The sequence below is a fragment of the Mauremys mutica genome, chromosome 11 (genome assembly GCF_020497125.1).
Source record: "Mauremys mutica isolate MM-2020 ecotype Southern chromosome 11, ASM2049712v1, whole genome shotgun sequence".
NCBI classification, from domain to species: domain Eukaryota; kingdom Metazoa; phylum Chordata; order Testudines; family Geoemydidae; genus Mauremys; species Mauremys mutica.
The window spans coordinates 48,383,466-48,396,814 of NC_059082.1; the positions used below are offsets into that span (position 1 = coordinate 48,383,466).

Sequence of the window (13,349 nt, forward strand, 5' to 3'; positions counted from 1 at the left end):
AGGTATAGCCCATTTTTTTGCTATCAGCCTGAAGGTCGCGTCGCCAGGTGTTTCTTGGACGGCCTCTTTTCCGCTTGCCTTGGGGGTTCCACCGCAGTGCCTGTCTAGTGATGTTAGTTGGCTGCTTGCGTAGTGTATGTCCTATCCAGCCCCACCTTCTCCTTCTGATTTCTTCCTCTGCTGGGAGTTGACGGGTCCTCTCCAAGAGGTGGATGTTACTGATGGTGTCTGGCCAGCGGATCTGGAGAATCCTTCTGAGGCAGCTATTAATGAAGGTTTGGATCTTCCTGATGGTTGTTTTGGTTGTCCTCCAGGTTTCAGCTCCATACAGTAGGACTGATTTCACGTTGGAGTTGAACAGTCGAATTTTTATTGCCAAAGACAACTCTCTGGAGCTCCAGATGTTCTTGAGCTGTAAGAAGGCTGCTCTTGCCTTACCAATCCTTACTTTGATATCTGCGTCTGTGCCACCCTGCTGGTCGATGATGCTACCTAGGTAGGTGAAGGACTGCACTTCTTCCAGGGGGCTTCCATTCAGTGTGACTGGGTCGTTGCTGATGGAGTTAATCCTAAGGATCTTGATCTTGTCCTTGTGGATGTTGAGGCCAACCTGTGATGACGTGGCTGCCACTACATTGGTCTTCTCTTGCATCTGCTGTTTACTGTGCGAAAGGAGTGCAAGGTCGTCGGCAAAGTCCAGGTCATCAAGCTGGGTCCACAACGTCCACTGGATTCCGTTCCTACGCTCGTAAGTGGATGTCTTCATAATCCAATCGATGACGAGGAGAAAGAGAAGTGGTGACAACAAGCATCCTTGTCTGACTCCAGTTCGCACCTGGAAGCTGTTTGTGAGCTGCCCTCCATGGATCACTCTACAGTGTATACCGTCCTATGAGTTCTTGATCAGGTTGACCACCTTTGCTGGGATGCCATAGTGCCGAAGGAGCTTCCAGAGGGTCTCTCGATCCACGCTATTGAACACTTTCTCATAGTCAACAAAGTTGATGTACAACGAGGAGTTCCACTCCATAGACTGCTCGACTATGATGCGGAGCATTGCTATCTGGTCCGTGCATGGTCTGTTCTGCCAGAAACCTGCCTGTTCTTCTTCGAGTGATTGCTCATATCCATTCCATGTAGGTGTACACGCGCCGCATGCACATTCGTCGGAAGACTTTTACCCTAGCAACTCAGTGGATCCGCTGGGCACTCCCTGGAGTGGCGCCACCATGGCCGCGGATATATACCCCAGCTGACCCACCCACTCCTCAGTTCCTTCTTACCGCCCGTGTCGGTCGTTTGAACAGTGGAGTGCAGCTTAGCTGACCTTCACCTCCCTAGCATTCTCATAGCTTTCGTGTATATAGTTCAAAAATCAGTTTAAAGTTAGTATTAGTTGTTTCTTAAGTAGTTAAATTAGAGTTTAGTAAATTTAGTCGGGTTCGGGGCTCTGGCCCTCCCCGCACCGGGGCTGGCGCTCATGCCCAGTTCCCTGGGATTCAAGCCGTGTTCGGCTTGCCATCACCCGATGCCTAAAGGAGATCTGCATGACTCCTGTTTAAAATGCCTCGGGGAGTCGCACTTATCCTCTAAGTGCGCGATTTGCAAGTCTTTCAAGCCTCGCAAAAAGAAGGAGAGGGACATTAGACTGAAACAGCTCCTCATGGAGGCAGCTCTAACCCCTCCGTCCTCGGCACCGAGTGCACCTTCGTCGGACGCGAAGAGTTCGTCTTCGGCACCGGGCCGCACCGGTGCACCCGCTTCTTCTCAGCACCGAACGTCATCAGTGCCTAAGTCAAGCCAGAGGCGCTCGCTCTCTCCTAGAGCGAAGATTTCTAAGACCCCCGCCGCCCCAGCACCGCCCGCGGTGCGGCATGAGGGCACGGCTCCACTGCACCGCACGGTGCCTGCAGCCACCGTGCTACCGCCTGAGCCGTTGCCGTCAACTCCGGCTCCCCAAGGCCCGTTGAGTCCGGCTCCTGTCTCCCCGGCACCTGCCGTGGTTGAGTTGATGGTGCCTTCTACGCCGGAGGTCTGCGAGGTGGCAAAGGACCTGATAGTGCTCTCGGATGCGGCACCGCCGCCGCCCCCGGCACCGTCGGTGCGGGCTATCCAATGGATGGGGAAGCCAGCGTTGATCCATCCTGCTTCCGCCAGCGCTTCCGCCCTGCACCGCTCCCGGTCACAGTCCTACCGATGTTCCAGGTCCCGGCACTGTTCTCGCTCCTCCCGTCGCTCACAGTCACGGCACCGCTCCTCAGCACGGCGCCGGTCGGACTCGCGGCACCGCTCTAGATCCCGGTCGCCGTTGTACTTCTCCCGGCACCGCTCGAGGTCTCAGCACCGGTCTCGGCACCGTTCTTCTAGAAGCCGCTCCCGACGCTGATACACCAGGTCCAGGTTGATCTCCCGGCACCGAGCCGGTCGCAGATCCCGGTTCCGTTCTCGGCACCGCAGTTTCTCACGGCACCATTCCCCGGTGCGGAAGAGTACCAGATCGGTGGGGACGTCGGCTCAAGGCCTATCCGCTCCACCATGGCCTTCCAGGCATCCGTCAGCCTCCTCGCACATGGGAAGCTACTACTCCCAAGACCCGGAAGCGGACGTCCCAGAGGGCCTGTTTCAGGAACCGCATCCTGAAACGCAGGGTAACCAGCAGTGGCCTTTTTGGACACTTTGGGCGTACCATCAGGCCCAAGGTGCTCCCCTTGCTCCGTCACGGGCCGCCTCTTTGGACCATCGGGCCCCGGAGGCCACAATTTGTCGCCCTCCACCAGCGGGCGTGGACGCCCAGTTACCTCCTCCAGTCGCCTCCCCAGTGCCTCCGGAGCAGGAACCTCAGCTCGAGGAGCAGATGCCGGATGTCCTGGCCCCCGGGGTCTCGTCCTCCTCTTCACCGGACGAGGCAGTGGCGGGCGCGTCATCCTCGAGTCCACCTCCAGTCGACCTTGCTTCCCATCAGGACCTCCTTAGGCGGATTACCCTGAATATCAACCTGCAGGTGGAGGAGGTCCCAGAGGTCGAAGACCCTGTGTGCAGCATCCTGGCGGCGGACGCACCCACGAGAGTGGCTCTGCCGTTCATTAAGACGATCCAGGCCAAGGCAGATACCCTTTGGCAATCGCCGGCTTCAATTCCACCGATGGCTAAGGGGGTCGAGCGAAAATATATGGTGCCATCCAGGGGGTATGAGTATCTTTACATGCACCCTCCTCCCTCCTCGTCCAGTCTGTTAATGACAAAGAGCGCCATGGTCAACCGGCCCCCGCGCCAAAGTCCAGGATGGACCTCCTGGGCCGCAAAGTATACTCGGCGGGCGCCTTGCAACTCCGCATAGCGAATCAGCATGCTCTGCCGGCAAGTGGGGCAAGTTCCTTCTTAGCCGGCAAGAAGGAACTGAGGAGTGGGTGGGTCGGCTGGGGTATATATCCGCGGCCATGGTGGCGCCACTCCAGGGGGCGCCCAGCCGACCCACTGAGTCGCTAGGGTAAAAGTCTTCCAACGAACGTGCACGCGGCGCGCGTACACCTACATGGAATGGATATGAGCAACACATCTCGAAGAACAACAGTTACAATGGTGAGTAACCGTCTTTTCATCTCGTAGCTGTGGATCGACGGCATCCTTCATTCTCTCTAAGAGGACTCGGTTGAAAACCTTCCCTGGCACTGACAGGAGTGTGATTCCTCTATAGTTGGCACAATTGCTGAGGTCTCCTTTCTTGGGGATTTTGATGAGGTATCCCTCTTTCCAGTCTGCCGGAATCACTTCTTCTTCCCATATCTTCTCAAACAGGGGGGGTACAGCATTTCCACTGAAGCATCCAGGTCTACTTTCAGGGCCTCTGCTGGGATGTCGTCAGGTCCAGCCGCCTTCCTGTTCTTCATCATGGTGATGGCTTTTCTGATCTTATCTCTGGTTGTTTTATCGCAATTGATTGGGAGGTCCTCGTTGGCTGGGTCGATGTCTGGTGGATTTGGTGGTGCTGGTCTGTTCAGGAGTTCCTCAAAGTGCTCCGCCCATCTGTTCATCTGTTGTTCTATTCCTGTTATAGACTTTCCCTGCTTGTCTTTAACGGGACGTTCTGGCTTGCTGAACTTTCCAGACAGTCGCTTGGTAGTATCGTACAGCTGTTTCATGTTGCCGCTGTATGCTGCCTGCTCCGCTTCTGCTGCCAGTCCATCCACATAATCTCTCTTATCCTTCCTAATATTCCTCTTCACTGCTCTGTGGTCTTCAGCATACTCTTTTTGAGCTTTGGCCTTTGCTGCTCTAGTCCTGCTGTTGTTGACTGCTGCCTTCTTCTTCTTTCTGTCTTCTATCTTAGTCAAGGTCTCTGCTGTGAGCCACTCTTTCTGCTGGTGTTTCTTAATTCCAAGCACTTCCTGGCATACTGACCTAAGTGTCTCTCACTTTCTGCCATCTGTTGAGTACACTGTCTTCCTCTTCCTCAGACCGATCCTGTAGTACTGAAAACTTATTCTTCAGCGTCAGTCCAAAATCTTCCTTGGTCTTATGGTCCTTCAGAAGGCTGACGTTGTACTTCACTCTTCTGTCTGACGCGTCTATCCAGTTCTTCTTCAGCTTCAGCTTCAATCTGGCCACCACTAAGTGATGGTCGGACGCCGCGTCTGCTCCTCTTCTAACTCTAACGTCCTGCAAGGATCTTCTGAACTTCTTGCTAATGCAGACATGGTCGATCTGGTTTTCTGTCATGCCTGCTGGCAATACCCAGGTACTCTTGTGGATCCGCTTGTGAGGAAAGATGCTACCTCCTGTGACCAGGTTGTTAAGTGCACACAGATCCACAAATCTCTCTCCATTCTCACTCATCTCTCCCAGAGCGTGGGTCCCCATGACTTGTTCGTATCCTGTGTTGTCAGGTCCAATTTTGGCATTAAAGTCTCCCATAAGGATGGTGATGTCTTTGTCTGGGAGAATCTCTAATATTTTCTGGAGTCTGTTGTAAAAGTAGTCTTTATCCTCCTCTTCACTGTCATTAGTTGGAGCGTAGCACTGAACAACATTCATCTTAATCCTCTTCATTTTAGTTCTGAAGGATGCTGTGATGATCCTGGGACCATGTGCCTCCCAACCAATCAGTGCTCTCTGTACCTGCTTGGACAACATGAAGCCTACTCCCTGTGTGTGGGGTGCGTCGCTCTCTTCATGTCCTGAATACAGCAACAGCTCTCCTGTCAACAGTCGTCTCTGTCCAGCTTGCGTCCATCTTGTCTCGCTAATGCCTAGTAGGGTCAGGTTGTTGCTCCTCATTTCTGCTGCAACCTGCGCCGTCTTTCCTGACTCATACATGGTCCTCACGTTCCATGTGCCGATGGTAATCCTCCTGGTTGCAAGAAGGGTAATCAGCTTAGTGGCTTCCTCGTGGCTTTCACCACCCAGCGTCATGCGTCTTCGAGTTGAAGACCCTTCTTTTTCCAGGCTAAAAGTCTCTGTTATCTCTATTGTTGGCGTTTCTGTAGCAAGTTGATTTTTTACAGGGTGGAGTTGCTAGCCCCACGCCCAACCCTCCTCCTTTACCCTGACTTGGGACAGGCAGATGGCCCCAAAGGACCTCTCTGGTGGAGTTTATTTCTGTGTATGTAACTGCATTCTTTGTGCAAACATGTACGTGTTTGTATCCCCAAGTAGATTTTGTGGGCACAATTTATACATCTCTTTTGGAAACGTTCATTCTAAAATCTACGGCGTTTAAAAATCAGCAAAGATAAAAGATCCGAGAGAGACTTAAACTGGTTTAATAAAGTACCTGTACAAAACAGGTCTTGGTTTCCAGGACTCAGTAACTAGTTATTTAAGTATTCACCTTATTTAAGTAAATTAAAGAGATACTGTCTAGTCAATTTTTGCCTAGAATTTAGGTTTTATAAAAATAATTTTAGGATTTGTAAAGCCCAATAGAGATGTTTCCATGAAATTATATTTAAATTCCAGTGAAAAAGGCTTTTGGTTTAGATTTAAGTGCTCCCTTGCAGAGTTTGTAACTCAGACTACTTCAAGTAATTTCTCACGTCCATTCTCATGTCCAGCTCTAGCACCTCCTGGATGCCCACGCTTATGCGCTGATATAAGGGGCACTGCCAGCCCTGCACCCTTCCAGTTCCTTCTTACCGCCAATGACAGTTGCTGGAACAGTATATGCCCTTGCTTTGGCATGCCTTTACTAGTGGTTCACTGAATTGTTTTGCTGTAAATAGTTAGTTTTAGGTGTTAGTTTCTTCTAGTCATTAGTTAATTAGTTTTAGTTAGGGACGTTGTTCCCGGGATGGGGCATGCCCTAGTCTCTGGGTGTCAAGCCATGTGCTGCCTGCACTAAACTCATGCCCAGAAGTGATCCCCATGCCAGCTGCTTAAAGTGCCTGGGGGAGGCTCATGTAAGAGAAGCGCAGGAACTGCCAGGGCTTTAGACTCCACACTTAAAAAGACTGGGACATCAGGTTGAAAGCTCTGCTGATGGAAGCCGTGCTTAGATTGGGCTCCGAGATGGTTGGACTCCGGCACCATGCACCCCTCAGCACCATGCACCCCTACATCCCCAGTGCCGAGAAAGTGGCACAAGAAGCATGCCCCAAGAGAGCGCTCCCCAGTGCCCAAAGGACACCAGAGAGACTTGGGAAGTGAGACGTGACCTGTGCCGGACCACTCGCACAGCCCACCTGAGGATGCCCTCCATGCTGGAAGCCTTTCAGGTGGTCAGTGACCTGATGGCCCTGCCAGTTCCTCTTACACCTAGGAACTGCTCGCCTACCACCAGGGAATCATCGAGGGCAGTTGTATTGCGGGGGAAGCCTGCACTGGGCCCTCCATCACAGGCACTGACTTTCCAAAGTGCCGGGCGGTGCTTGACCCCTGGCTCTACCCCAGGCCCCACCCCCACTCCACTCCTTCCCCCAAGGCCCCGCCCCCAAGGCCCCGCCCCCACCTCCTCCTGCGCTCTCTCCGCTCCCGCACTGCCTCTTCCCACCTGGTTCCACTCCCTCCCCTGACTGTGCTGCATCCTCTCTCCTCCCCACTCCTTCCCAGCCTCCTGCACATCGCGAAACAGCTGTTTTGCAGCGTGCAGGAGGCTGGGGGTGGGGGGCGCTGATCTACAGGGCCTGCTGGTGAGCGGGAGGCACTGGTGGGAGGGAGCTGATGGGGGGCTGCCGGTGGGTGCTCAGCACCCACCATTTTTCCCCCTGGAGCACCCACAGAGTCAATGCCTATGCCCTCCACCATGGTCCCCAGCCCAACACCAGTCTCCATCACTATCCCGACGTCTGTCTCCAGCGGGCCGGAACCGGTTGCCAATGCCCAGGTGCTGGTTGCCCGAGAATTGGCACCGATCACCCGATCTCAAGCATTGGTCATGTGGCACTGGAGTTACTGGAGTCCTGGTGCCACTCACCAGAATCCCAGCACCGATCACTGGCCTCCTGTAGCTGGTCTCTGGTACAGAGGCATCGTTCTCCAGCTCCCCATCATAGCCGGCAAGAGGGTACATCAATGACACTGCCCTAGTCTTCATATGAGAAGCCCTCATCAGACTCTGAGGGAGGAAGTGTCCCCTCAAAAGAGGCGCCATCACTTGGCATACCATCTATGGGCCTGTGGCCTCCAGGGAGCGGCCAGTCCAGTGGCAGTACTGGAACCCCTGTGGGTTCCCAGCGGCACTGGGACAGTTCTCGTACCTCCCATCTGTACCCATCTGTGGTGGTTGGTACTGAAGCCAGGTTCAAACTTAGACCCGGTACCAAAACCCCAGCAGTATCCCCAGTTGAGATGGCCACAGAAGAGGTAGAGGATCTGGCCACTTGTCCACACTGGCATCCTCCTCATCTTCCCCAGATGAGGCACTCGTGGGTCCTGTTAACACCCTGCCTTCTGATGATTTGCAAGCCCACCAAGAGCTCCTTGAGAGGGTGGCTGCCAACTTGGGCTTGGAGGCAGAGGAGCTCAAAGAGCCAATGGACGCCCTTTTTGATATTCTTGCAGCTCCTGCCAAGGTGGCTCTGCTTGTGCATGAGGGGGTAAAAGCACTATGGCAGACTTTATCTCTGCCCCCAATTTCTAAATGGGTGGAAAAGAAGTACTATGTGCCCACAAAAGGGTTCAAGTATATATACTCTCACCTGTCCCTGGACTCTCTGGTGGTTGCTGCAGCCAATGAGAGGGATAGGCAGGGCCAGTCCAGTGCTACCCCCAAAAAATAAGGAGTCAAAACACTTGCACCTTTTTGGTAGAAAGGTTTATTCTACTGCAATTTGCCAACTCTGTATCGCAAACCAGGAGGCACTGCTGGGGTGATATGACTTCAGTGTTTGGGACTCCATGACCAAATTTAAGGACTATCTGCTGCAAAAATCAAGGCAGGAATTCTTGGTCATTTTGGAGGAAGGAAAGGCAGTGGCCAGAAGTTCCCTCCAAACTGCCTTAGATGCAGTAGATTTGGCAGCCAGGTTCATATCTGCAGTCTTTGGACTGTCACAAGAGGTGCAGCAGCTAGTGTAGGATCTTCCGTTTGAAGAATCCTCACTATTTTTGGACCAGATGGACTCAAAACTACATGGCCTCAAGGACTCCAGAGTCAGCTGGCCTCTGCCACTGCCCAACTGGGCACTAGCCGTTTCCCAAGCAGGAATAGATGTTCTTTTGAAGGCACGCTCAGGGATGGATTACCAGTCTCCCCCTGGGATCAGCACACCCTCCTTTTGTTTTTGAACCACATTTTACCATACCTTTCTGCTTGGGCATCAATAACACCAGACCACTGGGTGTTCAGTACTATTGCAGTGGGCTACACCCGCCAGTTTATTTCAATCCCTACATCGCACCCCCATTCCCCGTCCCTCTTCAAGGACCCTTCTCGCAAACAACTTCTTGTCCAGGAGGTGCAAACCCTCCTATGGACAGGGGCTGTGGAGGTAGTTCCTACAGAACTGAGAGGGAAAGGATTCTATGCCCACTATCTCTTGATTCCCAAGGCGAAAGAGAGCCTGAGGCCTATCTGAGATCTGCGTCATCTCAACAAATATCTCAAGAAGATGAGGTTCTTCTTCGAGTGATTGCGCATATTGATTCCAATTAGGTGTGCGCGCGCTGCATGCATGGCCGTTGGAAAATTTTTCCCCTAGCAGCATCCATTGGGTCGGCTGTGGAGCCCCCTGGATTGGCACCTCCACGGCGCTCAATATATGACCCTGCCGATCTGGTGCCCCCTCAGTTCCTTCTTACTGCCCGTGACGGTTATTGGAACTGTGGCGTCTTGCTTAGCAAGTTCTCCATGTGTCCCTAGCTTCATTTAAATAGTAGTAGTTCTGATTTTTGTTGGTAGTTTCTTTTGTTTTGTTTTGTTGTAGTTAGTGGCAGTTGGGTTTGACCCCAACTGTCTTTCTTCGGGGCTCTCATGCCCAAGTTCCTGGGATTTAAGTCCTGCAAATCCTGCTCCAAGCCCATGCCAACGGACAACCCCTATGACTCTTGTCTGAAGTGTCTGGGGGAGACTCACCAAGCCGAGAAGTTCAGGATCTGCAAGGGATTTCGTCCTCGGACTGAAAAGGAGCGGGACTTTTGCCTGAAGCAGCTCCTTAGACTCCAGCCTCCTTCAGTGCGGCAGGACCTGGCACCGAACTCTTCGGTGCGCAGTGTCCGGGCGGCGGCCGTGGACACGACACTGCGGATGGACTCTGGCTGAGACCCGCAGCACTGCCGCTCCCTGGCACTGAAGCTGGGAACATCGACCTGGCACTGCTCACACTCCCTGGCACCGAAGCGACACTGGAAGTCAGAAAAGGGTGGCTCTTCTTTGCAGAGACCCGACCCCTTGGAGCCGACCTCTGTACCGTGTCCAGGGGAGGATCACCCAGGAGCGAATGTCGTGGACGTGGCACCGTTGACTTTGGCCCCGCTGGGGGAGTCATTGAGTCCGATGCCATTGGACTTCCCGTCCCACAGTGTGGTGGAAGTTCAGCTACCGTCCACCCCGGATACCTTTCCATCTGCTACTACCCCACAGACAGAGACCAACACCTACAAAATCTCCACCAAGCATTCTCAAAACTACAGTACCCGCACGAGGAAATAAGGAAACAGATCAACAGAGCCAGACGTGTACCCAGAAGCCTCCTACTGCAAGACAAACCCAAGAAAGAAACCAACAGGACTCCACTGGCCATCACATACAGTCCCCAGCTAAAACCCCTCCAGCGCATCATCAGGGATCTACAACCCATCCTGGACAATGACCCCACACTTTCACAGGCCTTGGGTGGCAGGCCAGTCCTCACCCACAGACAACCTGCCAACCTGAAGCATATTCTCACCAGTAACTGCACACCGCACCATAGTAACTCTAGCTCAGGAACCAATCCATGCAACAAACCTCGATGCCAACTCTGCCCACATATCTACACCAGCGACACCATCACAGGACCTAACCAGATCAGCCACACCATCACCGGTTCATTCACCTGCACGTCCACCAATGTAATATATGCCATCATATGCCAGCAATGCCCCTCTGCTATGCACATCGGCCAAACTGGACAGTCTCTAAGGAAAAAGATAAATGGACACAAATCAGATATTAGGAATGGCAATATACAAAAACCTGTAGGAGAACACTTCAACCTCCCTGGCCACACAATAGCAGATCTTAAGGTGGCCATCCTGCAGCAAAAAAACTTCAGGACCAGACTTCAAAGAGAAACTGCTGAGCTCCAGTTCATCTGCAAATTTGACACCATCAGCTCAGGATTAAACAAAGACTGTGAATTGCTTGCCAACTACAGAACCAGTTTCTCCTTCCTTGGTTTTCACTCAACTGCTAGAACAGGGCCTCATCCTCCCTGATTGAACTAACCTCGTTATCTCTAGCTTGCTTCTTGCTTGCCTATATAACCTGCCCCTGGAATTTTCCACTACTTGCATCCGAAGAAGTGGGTATTCACCCACGAAAGCTCATGCTGCAAAACGTCTGTTAATCTATAAGGTGCCACAGGATTCTTTGCTGCTTCTACAGAACCAGACTAACACGGCTACCCCTCTGATACTTTCCATCTGCTAGGGACCTCATTGCCATGATGGCACCGGGGTCCTCTCCGCTCCATGCCGAGCCTCCGGTGCCACAGCGGATGGCACTATCTCGAGGCAAGCCAGCACTGATCCATCCGTTGACACCGTCGGCTCTGTTGTGTGAGCCCTGCCACCGCTCAGAGTCCTGGCACTGCTCCCCATTGCAGTGCTGGTCATACTCGTGGCACCATTCCGGATCACATCAGCGCTCCCAATCATGGCACCACACCACTTACCAGTCATGGAGCAGGTCCCAGACCTGACACCAGTCCCGGCACCATTCACCGGCTCGGTGCAGCTCCTGGCCACGGTACCGATCCAGGTCACGGCACCACCCTCCTTCTCACCGCTCATAGGCGCAGATCTGCTCGGCGCCACCCTGGCCCTCGCGGTCCTGATCTCATTCCTCGGGTTCAGAGAAGGGGTCGTCGCTGTCTTCGGATCAGGACTTCCACCAGTCAGAATATAGCCCCCTGACATGGGGGCAGGACCATGACTGCTGCACGGGCAGGGGCCCACCCAGTGGCCATTCTGGATGCCGTGGGCATACCACCAGGCCCAGGGTGCACCGTCTGGAGCTTCCTGGTTAGCTGCCTCTGAAACAAGGGTTCTGGAAGCCTCGGACAGTTGGTCCACTCCTCGGGGTGTGGAGGAACCATCATGCCCCCTCCCCACCTCGGGACCCCTTCCAACTCCTGTTTCCGATCCTGGACCTACGGTCAGTGACATGGAGCATCAAGCCCCCATAGAACAGGGAAGTTGAGCTGACCCTCTCCCCCCTCTGGCCTCTTCGTCCTTCTTCCCTGACAAGCCCGTGGCAGGCACCTCTATTTCCAGGCTTCCCCCCATAGACATCTGCACCCCCCAAACCTCCTGCACAGGGTGGCGCGCAACATGGGTCTGCAGGCCAAGGAGGTGGTGGAATCGGAGGACCCGGTGGTGGACTTTTTGGCCCCGGAAGGTCCATCAAGGTTGGCCCTGCCCCTCATCAAGACCATTCAGGCCAATGCCAAAACCATCTGGCAGATCCCAGCCTCCATTCCCTCTATGGCCACAGGGGTTGAATGCAAAAACTTTTGTACCCTCGAAGAGCTACGACTACCTCTTCACGCACCCGCAGCCCTGCCTGCTGGTAGTTGCGGCCACGAATGAGAAGGAGAGGCACGGGCAGCAGGCCTCGGCACCTAAGTCTAAGGACGCCAAGTGGCTGGACTTGTTTGGCTGCAATGTATACTCCACAGGGGGGTTCCAGCTCAGGATTGCTAATCAGCAGACACTCCTGAGCTGCTACAACTTTAACTCCTGGAATGCCACGCTGAAGTTCAAGGAGCTTGTACCACCTGAGTCCAGGGAGGAGTTTGGGGCTCTTATTGATGAGGGCAAGATGGTGGCATGGACCTCTTTGCAGGCCTTGCTGGACGCTGCAGACTCAGCTGCACATACCTTGTTTTCTGGGATTGCCATGAGGCGCACCTGCTGGCTGCAAGTCTCTGGCCTGCCTCCTGAGCTTCAGCAGACACTGCAGGATCTGCTCTTTGATGGGGAGGGCCTGTTTGTGGAGCAAACTGACTCTAGGCTGCATAGCCTTAAGGACTCGAGGGCAACGATGAAGTCCCTGGGCATGCATACCCCAGCAACCCAGCGGAAACACTTCAAGCCCCAGCAGCTGCAACAGCACTCCTACCTTCCTTGGCCAAGGCAGGATTTTTACAGGCGGCAGGGGCAGAATGACAAAAGGAAGCCCTCCAACCCCTTGTCTGGTCAAGGCCAGGGCCTGACCAAACCATCGTCAGGTTCCAAGCAGGCCTTTTGAAGGGATGCCCGAAGACGGCGTACCAGACTTACCCCTGGATCCTTCCCCACCCTTTTTGAATAGTTTATCCCACTTCCACCATACATGGTCCCAAATAACCTTGGACCGCTGGGTCCTCCGCACGGTGGAAGCAGGATACTCTTGCCAATTCTGCTCTTACCCACCCTCCCACTCCACTTCCCTGTCCCTCTTCAGGGACTCCTCTCACGAGCATCTCCTTATTCAGGAAGTTTGGGCACTCCTCGCCATGGGGGCAATAGAAGAGGTTCCACAGGACCTAAGAGGCAAGGGGTTCTATTCCTGCTATTTCCTAGCCCGCAAGGCCAAAGGGGGCCTCCGGCCCATTCTGGACCTGCGCAGGCTCAACAAATTCATGGTAAAGCTGAAGTTCCGCATGGTCTCCCTTGGCACCATTATCCTCTCCTTGGATCCTGGAGACTGGTATGCCGCCCTCAACATGAAG

The 13,349-nt window shown here is 53.8% G+C and overlaps 1 protein-coding gene across 4 annotated transcripts in view; it reads left to right on the forward strand.

Moving 5' to 3' along the window:
• Nucleotides 1-13,349, forward strand: part of IFT140 (intraflagellar transport 140) — a 243,719-nt gene that overhangs the window by 87,945 nt on the left and 142,425 nt on the right. The gene's annotated exons all lie outside the window — the stretch shown is intronic.